This window comes from Diadema setosum, chromosome 4, assembly GCF_964275005.1.
Source record: "Diadema setosum chromosome 4, eeDiaSeto1, whole genome shotgun sequence".
Taxonomy (NCBI): domain Eukaryota; kingdom Metazoa; phylum Echinodermata; class Echinoidea; order Diadematoida; family Diadematidae; genus Diadema; species Diadema setosum.
In genome coordinates this window covers 10,376,648-10,386,982 of record NC_092688.1, presented here as the reverse complement: position 1 = coordinate 10,386,982, position 10,335 = coordinate 10,376,648, and the positions used below count along the sequence as shown (strand labels likewise).

The window sequence follows — 10,335 nt, the reverse complement described above, 5'->3', positions numbered from 1 at the left end:
CGCATGTTTGAATAAGCTACAATAAGAGTACCTAACCCTATCGCAGTTTTTCTGAATGACTGTGGCCGATGTTATGCTTAATGTCAGACATCAGAGCAGTAGCGTATCACTTATCACCCAGGATTGAAGTCAAGTATGCACATAAGAAAAGAAAAGTGATACATTTCCAATAGATTTCGTTTAAACTTAAATGCTGCAGGAATTTGTATAACTCAGGGATCAAGGATCCTGCTTATGCCATTTTTAATTTTGTTCTGCCAGAAAATCATCGATTTAAAAGATGCATATCGTCATTATTTATATTTCTCGTTTGTCTCAGAGCGTCGGAAACCAAATAAACTACACTACTATGAATTGCTAATGAAGCATGAAAGTTTTCTAATTTTGTTTTGACACGGTCAGTTTCCTATCAGTGCGATGTCCAAATGACGTGCAACCAAGACTCGACCGGAACTCATTTGCTCTCGTCAATAGCGCGGAGTGAGATCACCTTCAGGGCCTCGAATGTCTCCAAACCAGAGGGCTCGATTTGGTCTCGGTTGATGACAAAGCTGCGACCCCGGAGCTCCACGCCATATGAAAACTTGATACCGGCCTTCTGATAAGTCCAGTCTGCACTCGAACCACTGGCAGGGTCTAGTGATAGATCATCGAATTATTTGGCAAAATTTGAGAGTCTGTCTCGTGTATTTATCAACCCTAGTCAATCTGGTGTAAATACTCACTGTCACTATTACCATGAAATACTTTTAAACAGGAAAGACATACTATATCCAAAGAGCAATAATTCAAAATGTAGCCTAGAAGATAAACAGTCTCAAAGATACACCACCTTCTTTACGTTATTGCACGAATAAAACATAATCAACTAACGTTCTATCATTCTATGTACCATGCTACCCCAATTCTCTCCATAAGGTATGGAAAATCTCAAAATACATACATTTTATGTCACGCAATAGAGTATGGTACAGAAACTTACAGATAACTTCAGCAATCGAGCCGGTTGCGAATTCGGTTCCGTACAAAGCCTGTAGAGCCGAAGTTGCCTCGTTGGCCAGTTGAACCTAGGATTTGGAAAGAATGAAGGCCCCAGAGCTGATAAATATGGCATTGTAATGGAAGCATGCCATCTCAAAATAGGCGTGACATATCATTGCAGTTGCATATATCAGTTAAATACATTGATGTTACTCAGGTGTCTTTATTTCATGTAATGAAAGAGCATCCAAAGCTATACCTAAAAACAAAACAAAAGAAAAACTCTCAAAACGACCTTAGTGCTTTATCTAGATGTTATCCTTGAATAGTAACTCTATTTGTTGATTTTTTTTAGGTCAGACTTCTACATGCAGCTAAGATAAATCTTCTAACGATACCAAAGGTTCTTAAATTATGATTTCACAAAGCGCTTTGTAATAAAAGATATTTTTATTTTGAAAGAATAAATCGGAACCTTTAGCTGTAACGTTTCGTGGAAAATCCAAACATTTCATTCTCTTGCCGAGCTTGCCGACGGAACGTAGCACATAATAATACCGTACCAGAAGTTATAGAGCAACAGAGTGAAAAAAACATGCAAAGATGAGACAAATTAAGATTGATACCAACGACTTTAAGTCGGCTACAATCAGGATAATTTCAGTCGCAATATCTTCTATTTGATCAAATGTCACCTATTAGCGCTAACAGTTGCGAATATTAAGGACAATGGTGCTTACGTTGTGGTTGCTCTCAACATGCGGTCAACGAATATTTATCAAGTAGGGCCTACATTCCTTCCGGATACACAATGACTAATCATTCCTTAGTATCTTTTCATGAAAACAGTACCGGTATGTTTACTAATGATAGCCGAGATTATAAGAACGCACATGACATTTTATGCATATTTGGCTCAAGCTCAAATGTTGTGAAGTGAGTAGAATTTCGTACAGAGACTTAAGCCAACATCTCCGCAGTGCATGAACTTTACAATTCTACCAATAAACACGCATCAACATTCTTTTTTTGGTCGCATTATATCTAACAAGGGTAGCTTTTGTTATCAAGGAATGATTGTAATTATTAAAGAATATAACACATCATGGTCCATCTATCTTTCCTTCTCGATAAACCCGGCTATACTCTTTGTCGGCAATTACCTGCTCGTTATAATCTGGCGGATAGTCGTACGTATAGCCCCATGGACTCATCCACATCAGACCAAACGAGTGAAGTCGATGAATGCCTTCACGTTGCCGAGTTCAGGATGTAATCGGCAACAGTCCTCACTTCGATTTCAGGGAATGCGCTCGATCCGTGATAAGTATCGGAACAGGGGAAGTTTGATTCATCTGTCGTATAGACATGATATTGCTATGTAGATGACATCGAGTTTACAGTGTAAGATAAAGTACACAATTTCATATGCACATATCATTAGGTAAACAGAAAGTAATTAGGACCTACTCCTAAATACACTTGCACGTGATTGGAATTAATTACATGTGCAAATACAATATGTAGATGCATTGGATAGAGGGTAGAAATTTAGTCTAGACAACAGGACAAACATAATGTCTTATTTTCTCGATAGGATGGAGATAACGTAGTCCGTGCTGCGTGCGGAATGGCGGATCTCCGCACCGGAGCAGTGGATCATAATAATGACTAAAAAGAAAGAAAGAAGAATAACAAACCCCAAAAATAAAAATTACAGAAACCTTCAGCATAAACTAGGATGTTTGTATCCCTGTTTGCTTTAGCGAAAGACATATTTGTTTGCGTTAACCCATTTAGATATGAGGAAAGACAAGGTATAAGATGAAAGGCAGACGCAATGGCACACTACGTAGGAAAACCCCTTCGTTGATGTCTACATGTTTTGTTGGACTGTAGCGAATAATGCGAATTCGTCATCCGTTAGAATATTGTTACTTTGTGTTTAGTGATCTTGACATAATATCGTGTCCATTCTTTCTTTACTTTTTTCATCGAACCTCCAAAACTGCAGATACTTCAAGTGGCATTTCATCAAGTGTTTAGTCAGCGACTTTTACTGACGAATTTGCTCTCAGCCAATAAGATGCAAGGATTTCCGTAGCTTAAAACAACTGTCATTAAATGACAAGTGTTATGAAACGCTGCCCTGCTCATGACTCACCCAAAGGTGACTGAAAGCTCCGTCAACGCTAAACCAACATCACTTATAGAGGTGTATCCAGCATGGCCACCTACGATGTACCCAACGCTCTCATAAAGCAGGGACGGGAGGTAGCTCCCACACACAGTGGAATTTTCCTCACAAACTGAGAACAACACATTTCATTTGCGTCCTATTAGTTTTCGTCTAACCTTCATTGTCCCGCCTCGCAACAACTAATAAATGTGAATCGATGTTACTCAGACTATGACGAAAAATTAATATGATAGAGCTTCAAGGCCACATTACGAAAACCCTTATTGGTGTTGCCCAGTCAGTCTTTAGCCTCACATCCCCATTGGTAGTCCCAGTTCCTGTTCGGGTCGGCCCCCTTGCAAGTGGACCAATCGTTGTCGGACCGAGTCTTGCGCCACATACGATCCTGTTGTAACGAAAAGACAAACGCCAAGATTAAGTGTGAACGTTATACTTACTATAAACCCCTCCAAAGAATAATACAGAATAAAAGCGCAATGCTAGAGTGTTGAAACCATGCTTCAATTACATCCGTGGTAAGTGCATTCAAATTGATTAAACAAAATTGACAAGTTGCAATTGACATCGGACAGGAAATTAGAAAGGCATACGGAATTTCACAGCTTTTCGAGCAAATTGACGTCGGCATGGTAATCGAATATTATGCAGATTAGATTAGGTGATGTGGTCATCACGACGTCTACCAGTTACCTCATGTTTGCTACAATGTTGGTTACCATATCTACTTTCGGTATATTTGAATTCACTCTTGAGGTCTGATTTATCATTCAAAATAATTTCTCGAAACAGGAATATTGTCGTAGCCAAGCTCCACACTACGTGGCATTTAAGTGTTGAATTATTCATGTCATTGGTACTCATTTAATTGTTTATACCATACACTCTATTAACATGAAATTACAATCACTCGTGAAAAGACAAATCATTAACTCGGAACCGGTGGGCTTTGCTTCATTTCCACATAGCCAAAGATAATCTCGTTTTCCGACAACGAGCTGTGCAATAGATCGCTTTTACTGTAACTGAAACATTCAATTTGCGTGCACCTCCGACAACAAACATTGTTCCCGACTATATATATGGAAACTTGTTTTGAAGATTTGCTTGGTTTTGATATGCCGGTTATGACGACCTTTGTAGCGATCTGGAATACTCACGTCTCTCCAAGTGAATTCATACCCGTCTACGTTGAAGACGGGAAGCATGTATACGTGTAGCTCATCCAAAATCTTCATGACATCAGCATCTGTACCGTTGTTCGTTAGCAACTGGAGAATAATTGTTTTATGATAAAGACACACATCATCTCATTTCATCCTCAAAATTTGCATTCTAATTCATTGATTAAATGTACCTATATGTAAATTAATTCCAACAGTCCAACATCGTAACTTTGTTTCATTTAGTGTGGATACGTTTCCTAGTCTATGTATAGATCTGTTTTATACAACAAGTAGCAATCTCTTGAGGCACATTACATATAGGTCGCGTTATACAGTGGACTCCCGTTATAACGAAATCCTCAGGACCGGCGGTTTCTTTTGTTATATTGAAACCGAACAGATAAACAATAAAACCATAAAGCACTTATATAGCCTGAAATTTCACTTCATTGTATTGGAAATTTCGTTATAACCGCGTTCGTTATCAACGAGAATCACTGTACAGTCAGTGACAGTAAGCACCTGCTAAGTATGATACGGTCAAAGCTGACCGTATGATCTCTTATTATTTGCTATCTATGAAGACTCGCCAATGATATCCAAAACGATGATGCAATATACAGGAGATTTACATATTACTTAAGACTGATTATGTGCTTATCATCAGTCTTACGTTGATTCAGTTTCAAGGTGTCATCATCACTATACGTGTACGTTATAGCGTCAATATTATATCAAAATTGATAATGCGGTTCATTCACGATATGACAGTTACGTATAGCACGACCACGTGAATGCGACATGTGATCGAAGATGAGATACCAATCAAGGTAAATGTGTTTTCGCTAAAGAAAAAACAGAACCAAAAACCGATTTGTGCTTTCAAAGAGAAATCAGATCTTCAGTGTATGCTTTTTACCAGGTTAGTCATGTAGATAATAGTTGCGGGAGAGATCCACTCACGAGCGTGGATACCGCCTTCATACCATACACTGGTGGACGATTGCCCTTTGCCGATCTAAAGCCAAGGAACATAGCATTCGGGGGAAGGAGGGAAATGTAATGGTCATTGTTTTGCGTATTTACAGATTTAAAACCCTATATGACACGCCTATATAGTTCAGAAATCATTGTAGGTTCGTAACTTCTTTATCGGTTATGGGAAATGCTAATACTTTCATTGAAATTTGAACTGCAATAGACTTATAAACTATTACGTTTCTATTAAAGTCTGACAGTATCAACTCGCTAAATTTCTTTCGAAAAGGAAAATGAAATTTTAATTGAGTTGATTAGAATATGCATGTTTTTCACTGTGACCGATATGTCAAGTTTAAGAAAACATCTCAACTTTACAATCCGGAAACTTCATTATTTTATCTTTATCTTCATCTAAATAAACCTTGCTCCATTCTTGATGTTTGAGTTTCACTCCCTTTAACCAGATGTATATACTTGATCATAGAATTATATTGTGCTTTAAAAAATAACCAACGACTGCATGTCTATCGACGGAATAAACTCGACACCTTTTCAGGTATTGATCAGGAATAAGCGGATATAAATCCCTCTCGTCCTCATTAAAGGTGTTTTTCAAAAACGCCAGAACGAATACGACTTCCTTGTAGAACACTTTTGCTATGAAATAAAACAATCTGCACTGCATTTTAGTCTATGTTTCATGCCCTAGCTATCAAGAAAATGCATACTTTCAGAGCCCAGATGTCGCGGCCTTCATACGAGTCTCCAACTTTCACGACAGACACCAGGTCGGGATACTGATTCGGCAAATCGTTCATCCAACTGTTAATCTAGAAAATAGAGGGAAGCAACAAGAGAGGAATTTGACTTAAATTACTGCAGACTGGCAACTGTCTAATCACTAATTTTGGCTTTACTACGTATCACTGAAAAATGTGTGTAAGAGAACTATTTCTAGTTTAAAGATCAGGTTGGGAATATTTTGTACTTTAAGCGATATGCATGTACATATGAGTGAAAAGAAGAAACCCACAAATATCTATAAATGAAGGAATGGAATTGACTAATGTCAATGAATTTATGAATAAACCAAGGAGGTATCGCAGATATGAAACATCTTTGAACAAACCAATGAATAACTATTCCTCTTAATAGTCAGATATATGTCTCTGTGTGTACGCATGTTTGTATATATATATATATATATATATATATATATATATATATATATATATATATATATACATATAGTGTGTGTGTGTGTGTGTGTCATGTAAACCATTTCATCCTCTATAGTACTCTGCTCGAATTAATATAGGAAGCTGCACATCAATCGTGCAAGCGTAACGTCGCTGGCCAAGAGAAAAGTTGAAGAGTCCAATGGTTTTCTTTTTCAATACTTGTTTGCTTCATGTGAAGGTTCACACACACATACTGACACACGCACACAAAACACACACATACAGACACGCATATTCGATGAAACAAAAACCACACACAGAAATCCAAACCCTCTGGAATAATCCCCAGGAGTGAAGACAAAGAAACAGAAGAAGAAGAAGAAGAAGAAGACAACGAGGATACAAAAGAGGGGAGAAAAAAGTAATGATAAATTGATAAAATTGCGGGAGCCAGAAGGAAAAAAAAAAAGGAAAAGATACCCAATAGAGGAGAAGTGAGTAACTCACATCTGCTAGCGTGTTGAAGTCGGTGAGATCAAAACCCGCAGAGATAGAGTCCCTTTCCGCATCAATATCCCTCTGCAGATTTTCTGCAGTGATCTCGACCGGAAGCTGGTGACCATCCAGAAGACGGAGAAAGCCGTCCTCGCTGCTCGGGACTCACCATTATAACGACAGGGGTGCCAACACCGTGAGGAGACTTCCAGAAATCTACCTGATGTGTACGCAGGTAATAACATATTTGTGATGGTAACCATTTGGATTTTAAGATTGATACTCATTCCGTATTCTTTGGACCATGGGAAATATTTTTCCACTATTTAATCATTGTTAATGATTAATCTTTTCAATAATTTTTAGAAATTTATTATTACGTTGTGGTACCATCGAAATTTGCAAAGAAATATACCAAGTCATCATTTCAGGAAAGAAGAACCGAAGCACTTTTATAAAAAGAACCAAAAAAAATTATCTGTAAAGTATATTGAGGGGAAAAAAGATAAGAAATTGTAATGTCTAAACACCAGACTAAATAGATTAATGCACTGCAGATTTAATTGAAGGTATCTTATCTTTGCTGTCTTGTGTGACTGACACTTCGTACGCATAGACTTCGCAAGCATATCGATGTCATTATAAATCATGCACAATGTAACTGATTGGTAGCGATGAAATTGTAACTGAAGACCATCACTTAATTTCATTGTTGAACAAAATTGCTCATTCTTTTTAAGTATGCGTCCTCTTGGAATGTGTTATTAAAATGCGATTAATTAATGTGTATATATAGATATTGCAAAACTTGGAACAGAGCCTAACCTAGTTCGTGCATTATGGAAGTGAGAAATTGGAACTGGAACATATATTATGCCGAAATGACTCCACCTCTTATTTTTCTTCTCCTTTATTGGATGACCTCACTAATACATTTAATGATGAGCTTTAAAGAGGCATCGATTATGAAAAAGAAGACATCTTATTTCTCATTTCTTCTGGACTGATATTTTTATGTGAAATTCTGAGAATAAATGTGACTGGTCGGAGCCGCGGAGTCTAGGCTCCCATGAGTCATACGGCTCACAAGCTAGATATTAAAAAAAATAAAAAATCCACGAGTCATAATGCCCACGATCTAGACACCAAGTAAAACAGGCCCACTTGCTGGACTCTAGGCAAACAAGGCCCACGAGATCGACAAGAATCAAACAAGGCACACAAGCTCGACTCTGATATAGAGGCAAAAATGTCTATGACCTCGACACTACGTAAATTAACCCCGTCCACGAGCTAGACACGAGCTAGACACCATGTGAACAAGGCCCTAGAGCTCGGCATCAAGTAGACAGGCCCAAGAGCTAGGCACTGTGAAAATAAGGCTCACGAGCTCGACACTAGGCAAAAGGAAAAAGAAAAGGAAATGCCTATACGAGCTCGACATTGCTTCACGGGGGGGGGGGGGTAATTATCGTAGCGTCGAGCTCATGGACATTTTCGCCTCTACAGAGTCGAGCTCGTGTGCCTTGTTTGCCTCTTGTCGATCTCGTGGGCCTTGCTTGCCTAGTGTCGAGCTCGTGAGCCATATTTTCCTAATGTCTAACTCGTGGCCCTGTCTACTTGATGCCGAGCTCTAGGGTCTTGTTCACATAGTGTCTAGCTCGTGGACTATGTGACTCGTGGGTGTCGAGATCGTGACGCGCACCCAGAGGCCCTCAGTAATGGTAAGATCGCTTGATCTATCTGACAAAATCTCTTGTTATTTATAAATCTGCTGCGTAAAGTTACAAGTTAATTAAAACGATAACAATAATGACGGAGACAAAGAAATGTTTCGATCTTAAATTGTACAGGTTGATAAAAAACAAGAACAAAAATGCTCACATCTTGCCTAATGATGCTCTCAAGACGGATCAGTGTTTCCAGTTGTTCCTTGTACTGAGGCGTTATGCTAAATACTTTGTACCTGTGAAAAAAAAAATATATAAGAGAGATCTAAACAGCGATAAGAATAATAAAATACATTCACCTCCTTGTGGGGGTGTCTGAATCCCTTGCTCCCAGATAAACTTTAGCATATTTATGTCTTTGTTCTTTCTTGCAGCTGTCAGTTTCTTGTATTGCTTGCATTATTGTAACCATTTTAGCTGTAAATCTCGGGATTGGTGCCAGAAAGACCAACAGTCTCTGCTGATCCCCCTCCCATACTGAAATAAATGTTTCATGTTGAGTTTGTCTCTTATCAAAATGTTATAGTACTTTTTTTCCTGTATTGTTCCTGTGTTCTATGTATAGTTCTTATATTCTTTGTAGGCCTACCTATGCTTTTTATCAGATGTGGAAATAAAGTGAAATTAACTAAACATGACACTCATAGAATTGCATAGCATTGATCCTATAGTTTAGGGCTTTGGGATCAATAACGCAGCAAACTGCAACCCTTCTCCATTCTCTCCTAGTTTTTTTTTTTTTTTTTTTTTTTTTTTTTTTTTTTTTTTTTTACAAGACTACAATGATTTATGGAAAGGATACAACATTTTTATTTGATTTTATAAAGAAAGATATAAAAGGAACATAAAGATGGGTATACACGGGTGAATGTGAGACATTTGAGGAAAAGACATCATCAACTCTTCCAGCCTCCAGGAAGAGAGATGTCTTTACGTCAAATATCGCTGATTCGTGGAAACAGGAAAATGTTAAAGTTCCTTGACTTTCCCATTTTAGATTCTATCTTCCTAAGGCTTCTACCATGCACTCTGCGCCCTGACTTTCATTGTTATTAGAGTATAGACTCGGGCGTTGTATAGAGTTGCATTTTAACTACGTCTCTCTATAGAGTGTCCTAAAGTTGACATCCTTCGTGTATCATAAAGATACAAAGGCAGTGGCTATAAGGAAGCGAATGAACTTACCCATCGTAAGATTTCGCCGCCAGTGCTGCTACCAAAAGCGTTGAGAGAATGAGAACCCGTAGCATGATTAACCCCGTCTTTACCACCGATCATCAACTGCACCGGACAAAACGTCAATCTAAGTATCCGTCAATATCAAGATGTGCCTACGATGATGTTAAAGACTTTAAATCCTGGTTTAAAGATTAGTTTAGGTTCCCAGCATTCGAGTCTAATCTAAGTACGACTGTCTGCAAGCACTATCAAGAATGAAAATGATTTTTTTGAGTTTCGACGTTTGCCTATAGCTACCAGCATGTAATCAGTTTGTTCTCGGTACGGCGTTTGCTTATCTCTATATCACCTCGCGTGTGTATTTTGTTGAGCCAGTCGAATTATAGATGGCCATTGCTTTTCGATCTTATCGGTGTTCACGTTAC

At 38.2% G+C, this 10,335-nt stretch overlaps 1 pseudogene; it reads right to left on the bottom strand.

Annotated features, from left to right (window-relative positions):
- Nucleotides 1–454: 454 nt before the first annotated feature.
- LOC140227600 (carboxypeptidase B-like) lies at nucleotides 455–9,981 on the bottom strand (annotated as a pseudogene).
- Nucleotides 9,982–10,335: the final 354 nt, after the last annotated feature.